Source organism: Cryptomeria japonica, chromosome 11, assembly GCF_030272615.1.
Source record: "Cryptomeria japonica chromosome 11, Sugi_1.0, whole genome shotgun sequence".
Taxonomy (NCBI): domain Eukaryota; kingdom Viridiplantae; phylum Streptophyta; class Pinopsida; order Cupressales; family Cupressaceae; genus Cryptomeria; species Cryptomeria japonica.
This window is the reverse complement of record NC_081415.1, coordinates 85,190,882-85,199,250: the sequence shown is the minus strand read 5'-3', so window position 1 is coordinate 85,199,250 and position 8,369 is coordinate 85,190,882. Positions and strand designations below refer to the sequence as shown.

At 37.0% G+C, this 8,369-nt stretch overlaps 1 long non-coding RNA gene across 1 annotated transcript; it reads right to left on the bottom strand.

The window, feature by feature from the left end:
* Positions 1-5,894: 5,894 nt before the first annotated feature.
* Positions 5,895-6,837, bottom strand: LOC131079347 (uncharacterized). Its single transcript, XR_009113963.2, has 3 exons — positions 6,797-6,837; positions 6,530-6,647; positions 5,895-6,041 (listed from the first exon to the last, which is right to left on the bottom strand). It is a non-coding gene; the product is annotated as an uncharacterized LOC131079347 (long non-coding RNA).
* Positions 6,838-8,369: the final 1,532 nt, after the last annotated feature.

Below are 8,369 nucleotides of genomic sequence, written 5' to 3'. Positions count from 1 at the left end.
TATCATTTATTATTAAATTCTATTTCAAAGTGGGGACATTAATTTTTAATGTTTTAATATTGAGCATCATGGCTTTGAATATCTACTCCCAAGACCATGGAAACTATATGCATTCTTGTACAAGCCTACAAACCCAAGACCTGGCACATAGAATAGTAGTTATATCTATAATATTCCTCAAATAAATTAACCAAAAATGGAGGTTCTTTTGAATTACCAAATACTCTCAACTTATCATTTTAATCCCTTGGTCTATATAGGGGCGGTTTCCATTTTTTATAATTATTTTCCATCCTATGATATTCATCTAGAAAATCCCTATTTTAAATTCCAAATTAGGGCCACTGTCCAAATTGAAAACTTTGTAATTATAATCCCTAGTGATTGTGACAAAAGAGGATTCATTTGGAGATTAAATAGTTCTTAAATCTTGGTCATACTTCTTAGCAAGCGAAATCAATAATTTAACATTCACAAAGACATTTGGCACCACCAACCTCTCCAAATTTAATCTCCAACAATTGCAGACAAGTTGGTTTGTGTGTCTCTGTTTATCCTTGAGTCTCTTAGCACCAGGGTTTAGACTCACAATTCTCTTAGGCCTAGCCCCAGAGATGAGCATTCAATCTATGAAGTCGTAATGTGCATGCCTAGACTCTTTCTTATGTCTCTTAGGCTTAGGCTAATCAGAGGGACCTTTCATTTTATTTGAATTCTTACAGAATAATAGAATTTCAAAATTTCAAGAACCAATTCTTGCTGCACTTTCAATTGTCACACCAAACAACAAACACGAACCCTAGACTGCAATAAACTACTACTTCGCAACATAAATCCAATTGTAACACTAGTGCAAGCTTGATCACTTACCCATTTAATGATATTATGACTGCCTTTACAACCTTCTGAGAACTTGAATTCTTCCAATGAATGCTCATGCAACTTCTTCTCAAACACTAAAAATATCAACAACACAATTGAGACGAAAATGGGCTCATAAACCACCTCATACATCTAATTAATACTCATCCATTATGAGTACTAAAATTGCCAGATAGTCATTTACAGACTTCAAATTTCCACCTTTGATAAAAAATATCGATGACTATTAGTATGATTTGAATTTTCTTCTGGACATAATAACCACACTATTCAATATTGATAAATCAAAGGGACAAGAAATAATTCCCATTGATATTATTGCATTCCCTTAATGAACTGTATTTATTACCTTAGCCATCACTTGAGCCCACACTTGCCTCATTGTTTTCGATCAATAAATCAAAGAGAGATAGAAAAGTTCCCATCAATGTTTCTATGTCTCCTTGATGCACCTTATCCAACACTGAAACCACCAACTAAGCCTGCGTACCATTCATGCTCAGGGAGTTGATGGAACATAAAAAAATGTTCCATCGATATGCCAAAGTGTCTTTGATGACTACGCCCACCAAATTTGTTCTCATTGCACATCTTTGAGGGATCAATGAGACTCAACAACTATCCCCTTGATGTCTCACAGTCCTACCGATGTAGGCAAGCCTACCATCCTTTCAAGCTTCTTCAAACTACTTGGTAGGTTGATGGGATTGAAATAGACTCCCATTGATACCAAGAACTCCTGTCAATCACTTAGTCTCACTTCCTCATACTCCGTTCTCCATCAGTGGGTTGATGGGACTTCAAAAAGGCTCCCATCAATATAACATAGTCACACCAATGGACATACACTTAAAAGACAATTATGCACATGGTAATTAGTGCATAACAAGTGGTCACTTAGGACATGAGTGTCTTTAAGGGGTTGAACACATATGATACAACGGGGAAATTTTAACCACAACCTTTAGCTGATAGGAATATATATAACATAAGAAAAATTTGACCACTAAGACATAACAACAAATATGCTTTCAATTTAGACTTTAAGTTCACCAATTAATAACAAAATAGATCAATAGTTGACAACAACTTAGGGTTTAGGGCTTTTCAAGTGGGCAATATTAGATCATATTTTGACAAATTTTACAAACCCTAACACAAATGCTTGAGAAAATCATCAACATATAATTTACATTACAATATTTTTCAATCAAGTATTTCAGCATCTACTTCAGCTTTGTACTTCAAAATTGTCCACTCAACTTGGCCAAATATTTATCACTAAATTGGCACTTCCAATTAATATTGAGGTAGGGAAGAAGGAACATTTTTGGAAGTAAATATATTCAGTTTAAGTGGAATAATTAAAAGAGATGGGAAGAGATCCAACGCACATTTCAAAAAGCATAGGGAATATGAGTTGTAATATATTGGTAAAATGAGAGGAACCAAATATTACACAGAATTAAGAAATTGTTTTTTATTATTTATTTTCTTTATGGATACATTTTTATTGTTTTTGGGTTTTTCATTCAATCAACTGTTTATCCCAAGCTTAATAAAAATAAATTAGTCAAAACTTGGACAAACCATAAGAAAGCTTCTAAACAAGCTTTCCAAAGATAAGAAACATTGTAACAATTAGTTACTGAAACAATAACTAAACTATAAACATAAGTCATGTATTCTCCTAAAAAATAATGTTCTACTAGCACTAAACAATTGCAATAATTTTCTGATAATTGTAGTCAACTGTTTTACAAATGAATTAAATATATTTAATTGATATTAAATAAGATGTTAATAAATATTTATACAGAATGTTTTAAACAATTTTAAAATATGAAATTAAGATGAAACATTAAATTTAAAATCAAGTATTTTACGCCCTTAGAATTTTATCCCAATACATCTAATAGATTGTTGGTATACAAAAAATTTAACAACACAAAAGATACTTGAAAAAAACTATTTTAAAAGAAACATTACAAAAGAATCCTCACAATACACATTTTTATAAATAAACTTTAGAACCTATCCACACCTTAAAATATGTTAAACTAGAATGACATTATAATCTCCTATATTACCCTTCCATATTTCATTAATAAACAAATGTTAAATTAAAATGGTAGCATAATTTGCTATCTTTCCATTCAATGTCTTGTTGATTAACACATTACTAACATTCAGCCCCTCTTATTGCTTTATTCGAAGTGAGTGCAGCACCCAAGTTTCATTCTTTTATGCATAGAGAATAAGCCCTACCATTCTATAGGGATTCGCCCTACCATTCTATAGGGATTCTATTGGCGGGAGAATATCTTCTATAATATAAGCTCTGATTCCATACATCTTTTGTCCCATACTCCCATACCTCTCTATGGCTGGTGCCATACATCTCCGATTTCATTCTCTGGTCCCATACGCAATCGTACTCTAGTTATAGTAGGGCCCAAGATTAATTCATTGGTGGACAAGAACCAGTTCGGAGACAAGGCAGAGACATAGGAGCTGCAACCAATAGATAGAAACTAGGTTCACTCATTAGGGACGTGGGAAGATCATGCATCAAAGTCAGTTGTTAGTACCCCTCAGCAATCAATAGGGACGAATAGGGAAACAAAAACTAGTGAATAAAAGAGAGTTTATTGCCCTCAATCCCCTATCAAGCCCCCCCCCACCCCCCCCAATAATAATTGTAGATTATTGTAGGGGGCACATAATCTTTTAGAAGTTTATTTCTTAGTTGTTAGGTTTATTGATCAGTTGTTGGTTGTGGATAATCTAGAACAAATATTCTTGACTGTCAATCTTGAATAATAGTAGGGCTCACTATAGTACATGTAGCGTACCAAGAACGAATGCAACAAATTCAGTAATGGGAGAGAGACCTGGTCCGAATACCCAAACATCCGTGCTCAACAACCCCCCTACTATTCTATGGCATTGGCTAAGATAGTGGGCCGGGGAGGCGATAAACAATAACTCCGGGGCAGAATCCTAACCACCCTATAGATCTTCTTAGCGCGGGTGGTGGGTCGCCATTCCTACAGTCTTCAAGCATTATGGTGCTGAGATCGACCTCCGGGTGAGCCCTTAATGGAATAGAAGGGATGGGCCAATGTCATGAACAGAGGTGAATGTCCCGTTCCACTTGAACGGAATGGAGGACAATATTCTTTCCGCCCTGTTCAGCTGTTTTGCGGCATGAGGGAGGATGCAACGATATCTGACTTCGACAAGTGACTCACCTACCTACCCCCCCCATCTCATTCTAAACTTAGGGTCCGTGTTTGCCATCTATTCTATGATTCCAGTCAACCTCCGGCATTCCCGTATTCCGGGATGGAGGAAGGGATGCAGTGGATGGAGCAGAGGGTGCTTCTGTCCAGCCTTCAAATAGAATATGCTTTAGGATGGGCCGGAGCCCCGATAGAGAGCGACCCGAGGGGCGCGATCGATAGGGTTCATTGGAGGCGGCCTATTCCTTCCAGCCAATTTCCTCCTTATAGCCTTCACATAAGTAATATCATCCTGCTGTCTCTGCCCCGTAACTTTCGGAGGGGTGGGATCCTCCCATGAGGAGCCCAACCTGGCCTCCCACCCTCTTCTCGATTCTATACGTAACATGCCAACAACGGCATCTACCGACTACCAGCCGAATTGGGCGGGGCCCTCTGCCATTAATCAGTCCCATAGCCTCCTCCTCCCACCCACCCCTAGGGCTTGATTTAAGCCCGCCTCTTGTAGTTGCTAGAATCGAGCAGCAGGGCATTTTCATTAAGGAAGTTCCTTCCCCGGGGCCAAGGATGGAGAATATGTCCTCCTCCTGGAACAGAAAGATTCCTGGCGGGATAAGAAATCCATATGACTGGACTGACCACTATAGATGGATGGGCCACGGGCGGGGGAATCGTGTGACTGACAGTTCCACCAACAGAAAGGATTCGGTGTATCGGGGATGAGAAAGGGTTTAACAATCGAGACTCATTGAACGAAGTGGAGCTACTTATGCTTACCCTACCCCGTAGGGCGATGGATCAACGACTGCTTAATCGTGATCTCCTAAATATAGATCAGGATCACAACCAAGAATTGGAGCAACTGCTTACTCTACATTACAATCGATGATATAATCAATGGCTTAATTAACTACTTAACCTAGACTTGCAACTGTTCCTTTCTCCCTAGTCTTTGTCTTTGCTCTAAGTGCTTTATCCGGTGCCATTTAAATAGAATCTACTAAATCAACTGCTTAAACTACTACTACTGCTGGCCCTATTGATTCCCACCCACGTCAATTAATAAGCCTGCTAGAGTAAGATTTGGATCAAGGTAAAATACTAGCTTTGGATCTATAGTTGCTAGAGATCCTGGCCAAGGTGATGGCTTTGTTATCGATGTCAATGGTCCTAGGTATCAAACTACTTCAAGCTAAGTAACTGGGTCCCCATAGGGGTTCAAGGTAAGCTATATAAACTACTTATTCGACTCTAGCTCTTGGCTTTGGATCTCGATCCCTATCACAATTATCAGTAGGCCCAGTTGGTCTTGCTCTATAAATTCTATATATGGATCACAAAAAAAATCTCGAGTAAGAACCTAGATCTTTGGCTCACTAACGAAGGTCATCAACTCCCCTACTATTCTAAAGGCAAAGGAGTCTTCTCTTCTATAACCACTGCTCATGCCCCTTTGCTCCAATGGCATCTTAAGATAAACACTTTATTTGAACTGCATGCATGCAAGTCTTTGGTGTGCATACAAAATGAAATGAATAAACTATGAACTGAAACTATGGCAATGGTAGATTTTGATCATAGTATTCGGTGTGTGTAATATTTGGTTGAGTGGAAACAATCGTTTACTTTATTATAGCATTACCATATTTATAGATGTACATTACCATAGCCATTTCTCCATGCAGTCCCTTGTCTATTCGTTTTTCATTCAGCCTCATTACTCACCTTGCCAGCCTCTCTAGCATGAAGACCAAGAAGAGTCCTCCTTTTTGCTGTCTAAATTTAGTAAATAGAAACTAATAAAAAGTCCCTGAACGTTCTGGAATGGCTGCTTCTTCCTCTAGTCTCTTTTCTTCTTTCTTTCATATCGCTCTTGTTTTTTTTCTCCAAACTCTTCCAAAATCCTACCAAAATCTAAGCAGGCACCGAACTAGAGTGCATGACTTAAAATATCTGATCAGAATGGTAGTATGTTATAAAAAATTTATCCATCAAGTTAAATCCTTTGAAACATGTACTTCAGATTAGATTTGACATTTAGATGCTTACTCATATTATTATAATGTATTATAAATTAAACAATTTTCATAAAATAAGACTAAATTGATAAAAAAAATATATATTACTTTAATCAAAAAAAGACTTTAAATTTTATAATCAATTAAAAATACTATATAATTCAAATTGTATGAATACTTTCCAATATGCTCCTAAAGTGACCCTTAATATGAGTGAACTGTGTTAGAGAGCATATATGCATAACTCTAGCACCCTTTACATGTAATATGTGTACATTGATTTCATTCATTCGAAAAATTTGACGGTATTTATGTTTTTAAAATTATTGTTCGAGTTATATAAATTCTAACAATTTTTCTTTTGAAAGAACTCTCCATGTTTACTTTTTCTTAGAATCTTCTCATTAAAGTTGTCATGGAACTCAATCACTTTTCTTGTATTAGAACGATTAGACCTCAATCTCCCCTATGTCAAGCCTTTGTTTTTTATCTGGGCGAGATTCTGCACTTGAGTGACCAATTTGCCTTTAGCAGCCAGATAAACAAATGTTGAAGAAATGCAATTATGTTGTTTACAATTGTCAACCTGTTCTTCATTTGAATTTTTTTAATAAATTCCAACAATAACTAATTAAAATCACATTGCATTACCTCATCTTATTGCTTTTCCCAAAACCTCCAATACCGCATTACCTTTAGTGGGGACACACTTGAATAATCACCATGCTTTTATAAAGGGCAAATCCTTAGCTTAGAGAAACTTTGATAGTTTGAAAGAGTATGAAGATAAAAATAGAAATGATTGCGCAGGGCAATGGAAACGCACGGTTGTCTGCACCTCAAATGACAATTATCTCCTCCCTGATTCACAATATTCACTACCAACAAAGCCTAACGCCAACTATGTATTCATACAAAGAAAAATGTCGGTTGACTCTTCCATGTTCCATAAACGGCGTGCATGCATGAGGTCTTTCGTGTCCATTCATGAACAACGTCAAAGGTGTGTGCAGGTAGAAAAATTCCATGCAGGATGAAGCCAATAAACTGTCATTTCAATGGCAAATTTCAAGCATAGTATGCAGTGTGTACCTTTGCACTAGACTTTCGTTTAAGTTGGGCGCACTTCACTTGGCCACCCTTAAACAGCACACACTAAGCTGACAGACTGCTTAGGTGGCTCTTGTGGGGTCCACTCAATCATCTACGCCCTTTTCCGTTTTCCGTTCCCGTGGGCAGTCCCGTTATCGCGCGCATAAGCCAAACAAAATTCAAACTCATTACTCTTCCCGCACTGCAGTACTCCACGTGCCCAGTCGCTTCCAGCTCGTACTACAAGGGGAGCTTCTGATAATGGTGTCCCGATAAATCAGGATATAGGCAAAATGGATTTGTTGAAAGGATTTCAGAAACTTTCAAGCAAATGCAATTGGCAGGTGTAAAGCCACGGTCTGCGGCCTTTTCCAGCATTCTCCTTGCCTATCCCAAAACAGAAGATTTCGATCAGGATATGGACACCTTTCAAAGCTTAATAGAAGGTCTTTTTTTCAGATTTTAAAGTTCCTTCGCTCTGGTATATATGTTTGAAAAGTGTGGAAGCATGGGAAAGCGCGTGAACTGTTTGACAGAATGCCTCAGCGATGTCATTCCATGGAACTCAATGATTGCAGGATAGGCAGGATATGCTAAAAATGGATTTTGCAAGGATGCTCTCTAATTCTTTGATTCAATGAAAGTAATCCGAATAATATTCTAACATTGTAAGCTTTACTTGTGTATTTTCATGCAGCCATGCGGGTTTAATGAATTAGAGCTGTACATAATTCAATCACATGATTAACCTTTATTGCAATCCGTTACAGGTTAAAGCAAAGAGGAATTTGTAGCTGCAACTAGCCTGGTAGACACATATCCAAAACGTGGAAGCATAGAAAAGAAACATAAACTGTTTGACAGAAGTTTAGAAATATTGCCAGGTGATTCACATCACTAGGATAGGTCTGATTATATTTATTTTTTAATTTCAATGAAAATGTGAGTGCTTATCCTTTCAATTTTGGATATTTCCTAATAAAAGCATGATCAAATGATTAGATTTCAAAATTAGGACATCATAGAAATGAATGCAATGAATTTTTTTTTGTATAAATGGGTGTCTGTTATATTACTTTATGATATATAATATATTTTTTCACAAAAAAAATCAGTGGAAACAAATCACACC